Consider the following 13,793-nt stretch of genomic DNA (forward strand, 5'->3'; position numbering starts at 1 on the left):
ACACCGGGGATCAAGCCCGGGTAGGCTGCACCCACTGTATTATTGCTCTGGCCCCTCTATGACAATCTTGGTACAGAACTGTTCCATCATCAGAAAGATTCCAAGCTATATTTCAAAGGTGGGAAATATCTAATCTATGGGCTATAATAAGGTCGACCACAGACAGTATAGATCTGTATGATTTCACTGACTGTGGTCCATCTGCCTGTATTTTATCACCTGAGAATGATGTGATAAACATCCAAATGACACATGGCAGAAAAAAAGTAGTCATACCTGCTTTCTCTTTCTAATCACAGCAAAAAGAAATCTAATATGGTATTAATGGATCTATACAGGGACCACAATCCCCCATAAATCAAATCCTCAATAAAATCTTAGCAAACCAAATCCAATGGCATATCAAAATATATCATACACCAGAATCAAGTGGAATTTATTCCATGGGTGTAAGGACAGTTTAACATATATAAATCAATTAATATTATGCACTGTCACCCATGATAAACACTCTCAAACAAAAAGGAGCAGAAGGAATCTCCCTTAAGATAATAGTGGCTGTCTGTAACAAGTCCACATGCAGTATCATTCTCAGTAGTGAAAAACTAAAAGATTGCTCTAGAAACAGACCTTCAAAGCAATGGAACAGAGTTGAATATCCTGTCACAGACCCCCAAATATATGGCCACTTAATCTTTGATGAAGGAGCAAGAAATGTGAAGTGAAACAAGGAAAGCCTCTCCAACAAGTGGTGCTGGGAAAATTGGATAGCTACCTGCAAAAAAATGAACTCTGACCTCTGTCTTATGCCAGGCACAAAAGTCAGATCAAAGTAGATTAAAGACCTCAATAGCAGACATGAATCTATAAGGTACATAGAAGAAAATGTAGGCAGACCTCTCCATGACATTGAAGTTAAAAACATCTTTAAGGATGAAACAGCACTGACCATGCAAGTGGAAGCAAAAATAAACAAATGGGACTATATCAAACTAAGAAGATTCTGCACTTCAAAAGAAACAGTGACCAAAATGCAGAAAGAGCCCACAAAATGGGAAAGAATATTCACCCAATACCCATCTACTAAGGGATTAATATCTAGGATATGCAAGACACTAGTAGAATTGTATAAGAACAAAACCTCCAACCCCATCAAAAAATGGGGAGAAGAAATGAACAGAAGTTTCCTCAAAAAAGAAATACAAATGGCCAAAAGGCACATGAAAAAATGCTCCACATCACTAGTTATCAGGAAGATGCAAATCAAAACAACAATGAGATATCATCTTACACCACAGACACTGGCACACATTCAAAAGAACAAAAACAACCAGTGCTGGCTTGAATGTGGGGAAAAAGGGACTCTCTTTCACTGTTGGGGAGAATGCTGAATGGTCCAGCCTTTCTGGAAAACAATATGGACAGACCTTCAAAGAGTAGAAATTGAGCTTCCATATGACCCCCAATACCACTTCTGGGAATATATCCCGAGGATGCAAAAAAGCACAGTAGAAATGACATCTGTACCTATATATTCATTACAGGACTGTTCACAATAGCCAAAATATGGAAACAACCCGAGTGCCCTAAAACAGATGACTGGCTAAAAAACTTTGGTGCATCTACGCAATGGAATACTATGCAGCTATTAGGAGAGATGAAGTCATGAAATTTGCCTATAAATGGGTAGATATGGAGATTATCATGCTAAGTGAAATGAGTCAGAAAGAGAGGGACAGACATAGAAGGACTGCACTCATTTGTATAGTATAGAATAACATCACATGAGGGTGACACCCAAGGACAATACATACAAGGGCCATACAAGGACAATATATACAAGGGCCATACAAGGGCCAGGAGGATTGCCCCATAGCTGGAAAACTGCTTCATGAGTGGAGGAGAGAAAACATATGAAATAGAAAAGGGATCACTAAGAAAGTGATGGCTGGAGGAATCAGTTGGGATGGGATGGGAGATATGTGCTGAAAGTAGATAATGGAACAAACACGATGACCTCTCAGTGTCTGTGTTGCAAGCCATAATGCCCAAAGGAGAGAGAGAGTATGGAGAATATTGTCTGACATGGAGGCAGGGGGAGGGTGGGAAAGGGGGGATATACCAGGGATATTGGTGGTGAGGAATGTGCACTGGTGGAGGGATGGGTGTTTGATCATTGTGGGATTGTAACCCAAACATGAAAGCTTGTAACTATCTCATGGTGATTCAATAAAATTAAAAAAGAAAAGATTACATCTGAGATCAGGTATAAGGCAAAGAGATCCAGTTTTATTCAATATAATAAAAGAATTTCTAGTTACAAAAATTAGGCAAGAAAAAATCAAAGAGATCCAAATCAGAAAATAAGAAATCAAATTACCTCTTCTGACGATAATAATGCTATACATAGAAAGTGTAAAGAATTCATTTACAAAGTTCCTAGAAATAATAAACCAATACAGTACAGCTAAGCAGTCAGCTACAAACTTGATACAAAATCTTTTGCATTCTTACATACAAATAATTAACCAGAAGAGAAATATATCATAGAATTTATCACATTTAAAATAGTATCCAAAACATCAAGTATCTAGGAAGCAACTTAAAAGAAGTGAGATATACATACCATGAAAACTATGAATCACTTAATAAGGAGAGAGAAGACCTTAGGAATTGAAAAAATACTCCATGTTCATGGTTTGAAAAAATCAATATTGTCAAAATGCCCATCCTATCTAAATTATTATACAAATGCAATACCATTCTCATTCAAATTCAGATTAGATTTTTCAGAGATTTAGAATAGTTGATAGTACAGTTTGTATGAAAACATAAAGCACTCCAGATAGCCAAATCTATATTGAAAAATAGGAAACAAAGAGATATTTCATTACATAACTTGAAATTACACTATATAGCTAAGGTGACCAAAACTGCATGGTATTGGAATGAAGACAGACTCTCTAATGAATGTATAATCCTCAAACATATTCCAAGATCTATTGTCAGCTGATCTTCAACACAGGAGCTGGGTACATGAAACGAAGTAAAGACAACCTCTTCAGCAAATAGCATTTTGAAAACGACATGACCACATGTAAAAAAAAATTGAAGCTGAGTCCATATCTCACAACTGACACAAAAAATCACTTCAAAATTAATTAAAAACTATTAAAAAAACAGAACCCATAAAATGCATTGAGAAAAACATAGGCAAAGCAATGCAAGATTTGAACTTCAAAGGTGTTTTCAATGATATGATTCTAATGGCAAAGTCGGGCAATAGGACAAAAAAATAAACAAAATCTAATTAAGGAGTTCCTTCATGACAAAAGACACACAGGCTAAAACTAAAAAATACCCAAATGAATAGTTAAAATATTTTCATTCAGCATACTAGACAAAAGGTTTGTAGCAATATATATAAAGTTATTCACAAATATCAATGACAAGAAAAAAATTTTTTAATAAACAACTATCAAAAATGGGTAGAAGAAATAAACAGACACTTCTCTGAAGAAAACAAGTGGAGGGTCAATAAGTTGATGGAAAATTGCTCATCATCACTTAGTAGCAAGGAAATCTAAACCAAGACAACAGTAAGATATCACTCACACCAGTGAAAATGGCACATATTAAAATTATTAGAGAACAATTGGTGTTGGTGAGGATGTGTCAAATAAGGACCTCTCCATCCACTATTTGTGGGAATGCTGTTTGGTTCAACCCATGTGGAAAACAGAATGGAGATTTATCAGAAGAATTAAATTCTGCAGTATGACCCAGCAACCCCACTTCTGAGTAACTACCTCCAGTACAAAAACATTCATTAAAAAGGACATATGTGATGCCACTATTCATTGTAGCACTTATCACAATAGCTAGACTATGGAATCAACCTAGGTGTACAAATAGGGAAGAGTGGATTACAAAAGTGTCAGACACACATACATACACACACACACAGCTGCAAGAAATGATGAAATTATGCTAGTTTCTGCAGCTTGGATGGACTGAATGATATATGTTAAACGAACTAAGTCAGAAGAAGAACATACATAGGATGATATCACTTGTCAATGGTATACAGGCTGAGAGGACAGGGGGATGTAAGGTATTGAAGGGGAGACATTAGATCACCAATGACTAGGAAGGAAAAGGAGAGGGAAGGAAAGAAAATGATAGGGGAAGTAAGAAGATGCAGACAGAAAGTAACAGGGGCAAGGAGGAGGGCCTCAGGCATATCAGTGAGATACAGGTATATATATGAATATCTAAATCATAGAACCAACAACACCAATAGTTGAATTTTAGACATATAATATTTCACTTGCCTAAAACACAACCTTCAATAAGTTTGTAACTCATAGTTGTTTAACAATAATAGAAAAAAATTAAAACAACAACACTTATAGCAGGAGATAAAAACTACAATAATAGAACTTAATAATGTGACTGTCAATAAGGCAGGTTGTAGGGTGGGAGGGAACCTGAGGCCACTGATGAAAGGAAGTTGACACTAGTAGTGGGATTAGTACTGGAATTTTGCCTAAACCTCAACTATTGATAACTGCATAAAAAATAATAAAATCTTATCAATTTAGAGATGTATTCAATACTGTGTTTATTGCAGTGCCGTTGACAATAGCCAAAAACTGAAAATAATCTGTTCACTCACAGATGATTAGGTGAAGATGTGACATATATAGATATATGCATTTGTACATATATGTATACATATGAATGCTAGCTATAAAAATATAAACTTGTCATTTAAACAGGAATAGAACTTGATGAAACTATTTTTAGCAAACTTAATCAGAAGGAGAAAGCAAATACTGGAAGGTTTCATTCTTATGAGAAGCATTAAAAAAACAAGCAAACAAGAAAACAAAACAAAACAAATATTTACATTGTCACTATAGAACTGTATAACTGTGGTTATAGAATGAATGCAAAAGGTAGATGGGCTTTAGTGGATTGTGGTGGAGAATTTGGTGGTAGATCAGTTACCATCATCATCATCATTATCCCGCTGATCGTTGAATTTCTTGAGCAGTCTCAGTAACGTCTTCTATTTGTCCAAGCCCTGAGATTTTAGAAGCTTCTCTCTACTCATCCTTCCCAATAATACCATACTGAAGGCTCTTTCAGGGTCAGGGGAATGAGACCCAGCTTGTTACTGGTTTTGGCATATTAATACACCATGGGGACCTTGTAAGGCTCTCCCATATGGGCAGGAAACTCTCAGTAGTTTGCCATCTTCTCTAAGAGGGAGAAGTAGGCTATAAGATGTCTTCTGGGAGCTTGCTTTTAAGTCTCTGGATGCTGGCCATTGACGGGATCAGTCAATGGATGCTGGCCATTGTGCCGGGGGCAGTCCTTGGGTGTGACCACCTAGCTACTGGGAAATGGGAAATCTGGGCAGAGGCAGCCCAGTCCCGATCCAGAAGGCGGGGAAGTCTTGGAGGTCTCAGCCCTGAGTCCCACACACCTGGGTTCCTCTGCCGGTTCCTTCATGCATGAGCTTGTCCAAACATGTGGAGAGGGGCCTTGAGAATGGTTGTGACTAGGCTTCGGAGGTCTTTGGCCACCGGGAGCTCTGCTGGGGGCGGGAAGGGAAGTTGGAGCCCATCCCCTCCGAGGGGGCCCCAGGGAAGACAGCCAGGCACTCAGGCAAGAGACTCTCTGCGTCGCTCTCTTCGGGGAGCTTGCTTTTAAGTCTCTGGATGCTGGCCATTGACGGGATTACACAGCACCGGGGGCAGTTATAGTGACATATATTTTAAAAGGTATGAACTTATACACTCCAAAAAATAAATATTGATTCTACAAATCAATATTATCTCAAAAAATTAACTTTAAAAAGAAAAATTTTATTACTTTTAAATATTGTAAATTGGAAACTTTGAGAATGTATTAAGAAACTAAATTTCAACATATAAGCCCACTGTTCAGGCTGATGCTATGCAAACGAATTCAACTTTCTGAGAACTAGGCTAAGTTCTAAGCCACAAGTCTGAGGCCTCCATATTTGCAGAGTTCTCTTGGTATAGGTCAAGATAAGAAATGGAAAACTGGACACTCAATCACAAGATATGATTGTGCTTCTCTGCATGATGGCAATATTAATTTCATCTACCCACATGGTTTAGCCAGACATCTATAAAAGGAAGTTTTCACACTTGCTGAGCAGAATCAGGAATATGTTCATGCATATTTGTTCATGTGAGAGGTGAGATGCAATTTGATCCTCTCCTGTCTTAAAAAGTGGTGCGCTCTCTCACTCACTCTCTCTCTCTCTCTCTCTCTCTCTCTCTCTCTCTCTCTCTCTCTCTCTCTGATGCTACAATTGTGGTAGTGTTTCTGGCACTGGTTAGGAATCCTGGCTTAATGAATTCCAAAGACATCTGAATCTAACTAAAATGATGACCTCACAGTTTCTTAGAAGAACTGGAAGAGAAGAACATCAGAGGAATTACAGGAAATGAAAGATATATATTCTGAGCTATGGTTAGTGTTCCCATATACCTCCACCAGTGCTGATCTGCAAGGCTTTAGGACTATGTCAAATTGCCAGTACTTGACTAGAAAAAGGGCAATTTAGAGATTTCATAAGACAAACTCATACAGAAATAAAATATGCCTAAAGAGCTGATTTCTTCATTGGCATCAGGGAAGCTCGTTATTGAGATTTGGTTGGGGGAGGGTTCAATATTAATGTGTCCAACAATTTTCCTCACTTCCCCGCCTTCTGGAGGGAGCCCTGCCATTTTCTGAAGATGAGAAGGCAATCGCAGGCAGACTTTTTTTTTTAATCCTCCAAGAGTTTCTGCTCTGATTTCTCTAGCTCCCTAGTAATTTCAGCAGCTGTTTCCTCTGTCTGAACCACTGCCTCCTTTATGACATCCAGATTCTTTGCCTGCCCTTAGCTGTTTGCTGTTGCAGTGACTTGAAATCACACATTTATTTGTGCCTTTTAAGGTTGCACATGTTTAACTGTTGTGCTGGTGCATAAAATTTGTTATGGAGTGAGAGGATCCCAAGCAGCAGTGCCCCAGGGTCATTCACACACAGCATGTGGATGGTGCAGTGGAGTGAATGAGTGTTGGCCTCATGCTGATAAGGCAGAGACTCTTCCACTGAGTCACTCCCTGGACATGCAGATTCCTCCATGAAATCTCCCCAGACTTCCAGATGGACAGTTACTCTTCATCTTGTTCTCAAAGTTTCTCCCCAAATGCACTAGGGGGAACCTTAGGGAAGCAATTGATAGGTAAAGCAATATTGCATTTATTTCCCAAGCAGCAGAGATGAGGCCTTTATTCATGGCAACAATTTGGTCAATGAAAGTGAAATGGAAAATCAGTTGACAATTCAATGTCTTTAGAGCTCTGAAAACTTAGGCCCCGCACGGCAGAGCCTGACAAGCTACCCGTGGCATATTCACTATGCCAAAAACAGTAACAAATCTCACAATGGAGACGTTACTGGTACCCACTCAAGCAAATAATGAGCAATGGGATGACAGTGATACAGTGAACAATTTTCCACCCAATACTTATATTACAAGTCTTTTACTAGACAAGGGTATTTCGCTGATCATTATAAACACGATCTTTTATAATCTGGGTTAGAGGTAACAGACAGATATTCAGTTAATCATAAACTATTATGTCAATGCCATTACCCATGGAAGCCAGGTGACGTAGAACTTTGTGATTTTGGGTTTTGGACTCAACGGAACCTGGGAGCAGAGGTCCTCTGCTTGCTTCCTCCAGTCTCTGGTGACCCAGGTGTCACACCCATAATCCACCTCCTGCCGGTGCCAGATAATCTCCTCATCAGCCACCCTCTAGAACTCATGGCTGCTTCTCCCGGAAGGAGCATAAAACGAGGCCCCCATAACCATGGCACCGGACTTCATGCCAGGCTGTTTTCACTTGGGACGCCCCAGAGGGGGTGGGTGAGAGCCCTTCCCGTGCCAAGGGACCCAGCCCCAGCAGCCAACCTCCACTACCCAACCGCTGCCACGTTCCGGGACACTTTCCATATGCTCGAGCCGAGCCTCACACATGAGCGAACATATTCCTGGACCATGCGGACACATCATAAGATGCTCCCTACCCATTTTGTATAATTACCACACCATATTTGATAATGTTCAGACAGTAGGCAACAAATCATAGAGGGAATATGTATGCCTCTCGGAGAGCCCAGCAAGCTACTGAGAGTATCCTACCCGCACAGAAGAGCCTGGCAAGCTCCCTGTGGTGTATCCAATATGCCCAAAACAGTAACAACAACAGGTCTCATTTCCCTGACCCTGAAAGAGCCTCCAATCATTGGGAAAGAGGAGTAAGGAGAGGCTGATAAAATCTCAGGGCTGGGACAAATGGAAACCTTACTGGCACCCACTCGAGTAAATTGATAAACAATGGGATGACAGTGATACAGTGATCAATGCCATGACAGGGGATGAAGAAGCTGTAGTAAAAATACATTAAAATTACCTAAACCAAATTGGAACATCTTAATCATGTATATTTGGAGGGTGTGAATAGCAAACTGTTACCTATTAATGGAGATGTGCAAACTGTACTTTGATACCAAAGAGAGCTTGATGCCTAAGATGAACTGAAAACACTTTAGTATAGATGGAGAACTGAGTTAAAGAGGTTAAGAAATAAGATGTGCAAGCAGAGTTTGCATATATAATTAGACTTGGCAAGGAATCTTGGCAATAAGTAAGAACTTATGGTCAGTCACAGCTATATTATGACTTATAGTTGAGGTGGTAGAGGGTTTCGGTCTTTGTTCAAAAAATATTGTGTATAAGCTTGGAATGAGAAAGGAGAAGAAAGAACAGAGCAGAATGTATGTTACACATATTAGTAAGAATAGCTATCCAGAGCTCATTGAAGGACAGATTTATAATAACATGACTAACTTACTGTCCTACTAGGTGAATATATGGCAGCATAATTATGATGGATTATGACTGAAGCTGACTGGAGAAGATAGAACCTAGATTGGAAGACAATAATTAATAGTTTCTCCTGGGGAAAGAGACAGAAACTAAGTGACTTCCTAGTCTAGAATTGTTCCTCCACGACTGAGGTCTAAATTTAACTTGTTTTTAAAACATTTTTAATAAAAATTAAATAGTTTCAGTTCTCAAAAAGTACTTTTCTGAAATTAGTTGTGCTTTAACAAAGTTTTATACACTACAACATATTTCAAGAATTCTATTCTAAATGTATTAGTTCAGCAGAAGCAGAAGAACTTTTGTTTCATTTTTTATTTCTTAATGTGGTTTACAACAATTTCCTTTCATTATTGTCCTATACTTGCAATGTGACTTCACTATCCCCACTTTCAGAGTGCTGGTCACCCACTACCACAGTCGTAAGTTTCCTCTCCCACTACACCTTTGCAACTAGAGATCACTATTCTTTTAGCACTGTTTCAGAGCTTATTTCTATTGGGGGCTCTCTTATCTCTTGCCTTACTTCTTTACATTCCACATCTGGGTAAAATGATTTAGTAGTTATCATTTTCCTTAGCATGATACTCTCTAACAATATTCAGGTTGCAGCAAATAGCATGTTTCATCTATTCTCACCAGTAAATCTTAAATAAACAAAGGCACATATAAAACCTAACATATAATGTAAGATATCACATTTTTATGATGAAAGAGATTTTTTTAAGTTTCCATTACACATTCATTAATTATAAACACATTAGGAGCTCGAAACTGAAAAGAACTTTTATTCTAGACAGATGGTGTGAGCCCAATAGCATGAACTCATGCTACAGAAATAGAAATGTGTCTTCGTAAACATCCATTATGCATTAATCTCAAATTCTGCAAACTAGTAACACAATGTAGAACATTTTATGTAAACCAAATAAAACAGTAAAATCAAGATTTATCTCTTCTCTAAACAAAAATGAAAAAGTGTTGGAAACTGGTTTTTTTATATGCATATACTCAAACACTAATTTTCAAACAGTTTTCTTTGAATGAATATTTGATGTCACCTTACTCTCACATTTAATGAACATTAAATGGGATTATTTAATAGCATTTGTAAAGTATCATATCTCATTACTAACTTGGAATAATTCCAAGAAATAAGTATTTAAATTTTGAAAAAGATAATTATCCAAGATTGATAATGAAATTAGAACTCACATCTATATCTCAATAACTCTAAATAAAATATTATTTGCAAACAATGCATTGATATTTTTTTCCAGTGAGTGGTTTTGACTAAAAGATACTTCTTTGCATATCTACTACTTTCATCAAAAAATCTTCAATGTTTTAATCTATTACTATTTTGTTTTTAGGCTACACCCGGTGGTGCTCAGGGACTATTTCTCCCTCTACCCTGAAGGATCATTCCAGATTGTGCTTAAAAGACCGTATGTGATGGATGGAACTTGGTTCAGCTATGTGCAAGGCATGCACCCTTCTCTCTGTACTACTTGTTGGCCTCAGTCTATTATTTTAAGCTTCAGCAATAGGACACAAATTCTCTTCTCTCTGCTATATGTAAATGTGCTCAATTGGGACAAAGCTCAATTGGGTACAGCAGATCAGGCTTTTACCTTGTTCGAGGCTGAACTGGATTCATTCCTCGACATCCTGCATGGTTCCCAGAGCATCACCAGGAGTATTTCCCGAGTGCAGAGCCAGGAGTAACCCCTGAGCTTTGCCGGGTGTGATCCAAAAAGCAAAAAAAAAAAAAAAAAAGTGCTCAATTTTCACAAAAACTTCTATTGTTCCAACTTACTCTTGGCACTGTGCAAGAACCAATAGACAGAATCCTTGCTCTACAGTTATTTTATTAATGTTAGAAGAACAGGTTAAGAACACATACATTGCAGTATAATGTGCCTACAAAAAGTTACCATGTTTACAGTAACAAAGAGGGATTAATTCAAATAATTAATTAATTAACACAGCTGTGTTCCTGTCCAACAGGTAGGATCCAGGGAAACTGGATTGGAGTTAGATGATCTGAGTTGAACTTGCCTAAGGTAAGTGAAATGAAACCAGGTCAGCAAAATCGTAGGTGGAATTATGAAATAAAGATACGCAGACTGGCACCCTCTCTTTCTCTCCACTGCTGCTGCTATCTTCTGCGGCTCTTGGCAATGCTTGTGTGCTCCTCTGGTACCCCTTTTGTAAAGTAGTTGCTGAAGAGATTTTCAGCATTCGAAACTGCAGTCAAAAAACCCAAGGAAAGTGTGAAAACCTAGAAAAGGGTCATATTAATTTGAAGGTAACGGGTCAGGATAGTGCCGTGGTGCAGTTAAAGATTAAGAGGCATACACTATGTGTGCTGAAAGTAGACAAAGGACCAAATATGATGATCTCTCAGTATCTGTATTGCAAACCATAGTGCCCAAAAGTAGAGAGAGAGTTAAAAAGAAAGTGCCTGCCACAGAGGCAGGGGATGGGATGAAATGGGATGGGGGTGGCAGAAGGGATACTAGGGACATGGGTGGTGGGAAATGTACACTGGTGGAGGGATGAGCATTCAATCATTATATGACTGAAAGCTTTGAAACTGTATCTCAAGGTAATTCGATAAAAAAAGAGGCATACAACACTTAGTAAACGAATGAAAGCATATTGTGAACAACAGGGTTTGTCAAGGAGGCAGATAAGATTCCAGTTTCACAGGCACACAATTAATGAAGCAGACACTTCTGCATAGCTGTAAATGGAGGATAAAGATACAACTAATGTGTTTAATAGCAGACAGGAGGAGTCTACTAAAGAGAGACCTACTAGTTTATTCCAGAACTGATTTCCTCCAGACCAAGAAGGCTTTCACAATTAGAAAATTGCAATTTGGTTCTACCACATGCTGACTACTACAGTATCATTTGTCTATTCTTTCCTTTTTACCTTCTCCATTCCTTTGTTGAACATAAAGTAACTGGTGTATGTGCATAAGCATTGCATCTTAAAAAAAAAGACTAACTGGACAATGGTATGTTTGATTGACATCATATGGAGATGGGATGGGGAAAAAATATTGGTTCTGTGTAAATACCCTCATCTCCATAGTAGCAAGCTCATTAAGTTTATCTTTATATTCCAGTAAGTAATTTTTTTCTCAATGTTTAACAAAAAGGAACAATATAAAAATTTTTCCATACCTTGATTGATTAGAGAATTTTAATGTTTTTCATTTCATTTATCATTGTAAGACCAAAGATAGTTTTATAATTTTTGTATATATAGCTATTATATGTAGAACCACCATTTTATCAGGTCATGATATCAAATTAAGCTAGTGTGTTAAAGAAGCAAATTAATTGTATTTGAGGAAACATTATAAAATATTAGTTAAAAACTGACACAAGTATAAGTATAAATTGATGAATAATCTACTACAGTTAAATAATCCTTCCTACCAGTAATATACAGTTACAGCAGATAGAATATCAGTAAAGAAATAGTTGAACTCACTGGCATCGTTAATTAACTAAGTCTATTTGATAGCTATAAGCTATATCCTGCAACAAAAGCCTAAAATGTATTTTTCTTTTTTTTATCATCACTAAAATCATATATATAAGTAAGTAAATCCAACTAAGAACAATCATATGACTAATACAACATTCCAAATTATATCCTCATCTCTAGTTGACTGAAGCCACAACCCAGGTGCTCTTAATATGACGTGTCTTAGGCATCAGGTGAGCTCTTCGGTCTCAGCTCAGGGTCATTCAGTCTACCTGATGTGAGGTTGGCAGCGGGACAGGGGTTGTCAGTGGAGCCATCCCTCCAACAAGTTGGAGACAAACCAGAGTCCATCCCAGTCCCTGGCACATTGGGGCAAGGCAGAGATCCATGGGCTCACACCAGGTCCCAGGTATATTGGAGACATGAACGAGATTCAGAAGTTCTGTTGGAGTCTGACAGGAGCTTTCAGAAGCCCGTCATTCAAGGGTCCATTGACCAGTCATTTGGGATTGTCATTAGCCAAATTATCCAGTCAGAGTTCAAGGTGGGAAATATCTACCCATCATTGATAGCCAGATGTTTCAGGGTCAGGATCCATGTCTGGTGGCTTTGTAAGCACCTTACTATCTAACTATATCACACACAAAATTACGTTTCATAAAATGATGTAGCTTTTTGCTTTTGCTCACAGAGAATAAAATGCTTTTATTTTTAATAGTAGGGTGTTATAAAACTTGGGCTAATTTGACAAATATAAGTATTCTAGTACTTGGAATTCTGGTTGGATCAATATTGCAAAGGAATCTCTTCAGAGATTTCCACTGTTAGTGAAATCTCTCCTTCTTTCCACTGTTAGTCAAAACTAGGTTAATCTAGGGATATCAATGCAAGACAAGCATTTGTGGCCATATGGCTATAAAATGTATTTTTCTAAAGCTCACAGTGAATATTTACTAATAGAAGAATTTAAAATAAAATAAATTATATGAATCCTTTCATACCACAGTGAAATTAAGTATAGATACATAAGAAACTATAGCTGAAAAATCTCCAAATACCTGAATATTAAACAAAACATTTCTAAATATCACATAGGTAAAAGAAATTTCAAGATAAATAAAATTTTTGTATTTTTAAGTATGTGAAAATGGTGATATAACTTATTCAAATGTGTGAAATTCCACTGTGGGTACACAAGAGGAGATTCATAGCATTGAATGCATAACCTAGAAAATAAGAAATACTTAAAATTAATAATCTAAATTTCCAGCTTAGAAAACATAAAAAATGGAGAGCAAAT

At 37.7% G+C, this 13,793-nt stretch overlaps 1 pseudogene; it reads left to right on the plus strand.

Annotated features, from left to right (window-relative positions):
• LOC129404356 (small ubiquitin-related modifier 2-like) overlaps window positions 1-11,797 on the plus strand; it is a 102,239-nt pseudogene extending 90,442 nt beyond the window's left edge.
• Window positions 11,798-13,793: the final 1,996 nt, after the last annotated feature.

The sequence above is a fragment of the Sorex araneus genome, chromosome 4, assembly GCF_027595985.1.
Source record: "Sorex araneus isolate mSorAra2 chromosome 4, mSorAra2.pri, whole genome shotgun sequence".
Taxonomy (NCBI): domain Eukaryota; kingdom Metazoa; phylum Chordata; class Mammalia; order Eulipotyphla; family Soricidae; genus Sorex; species Sorex araneus.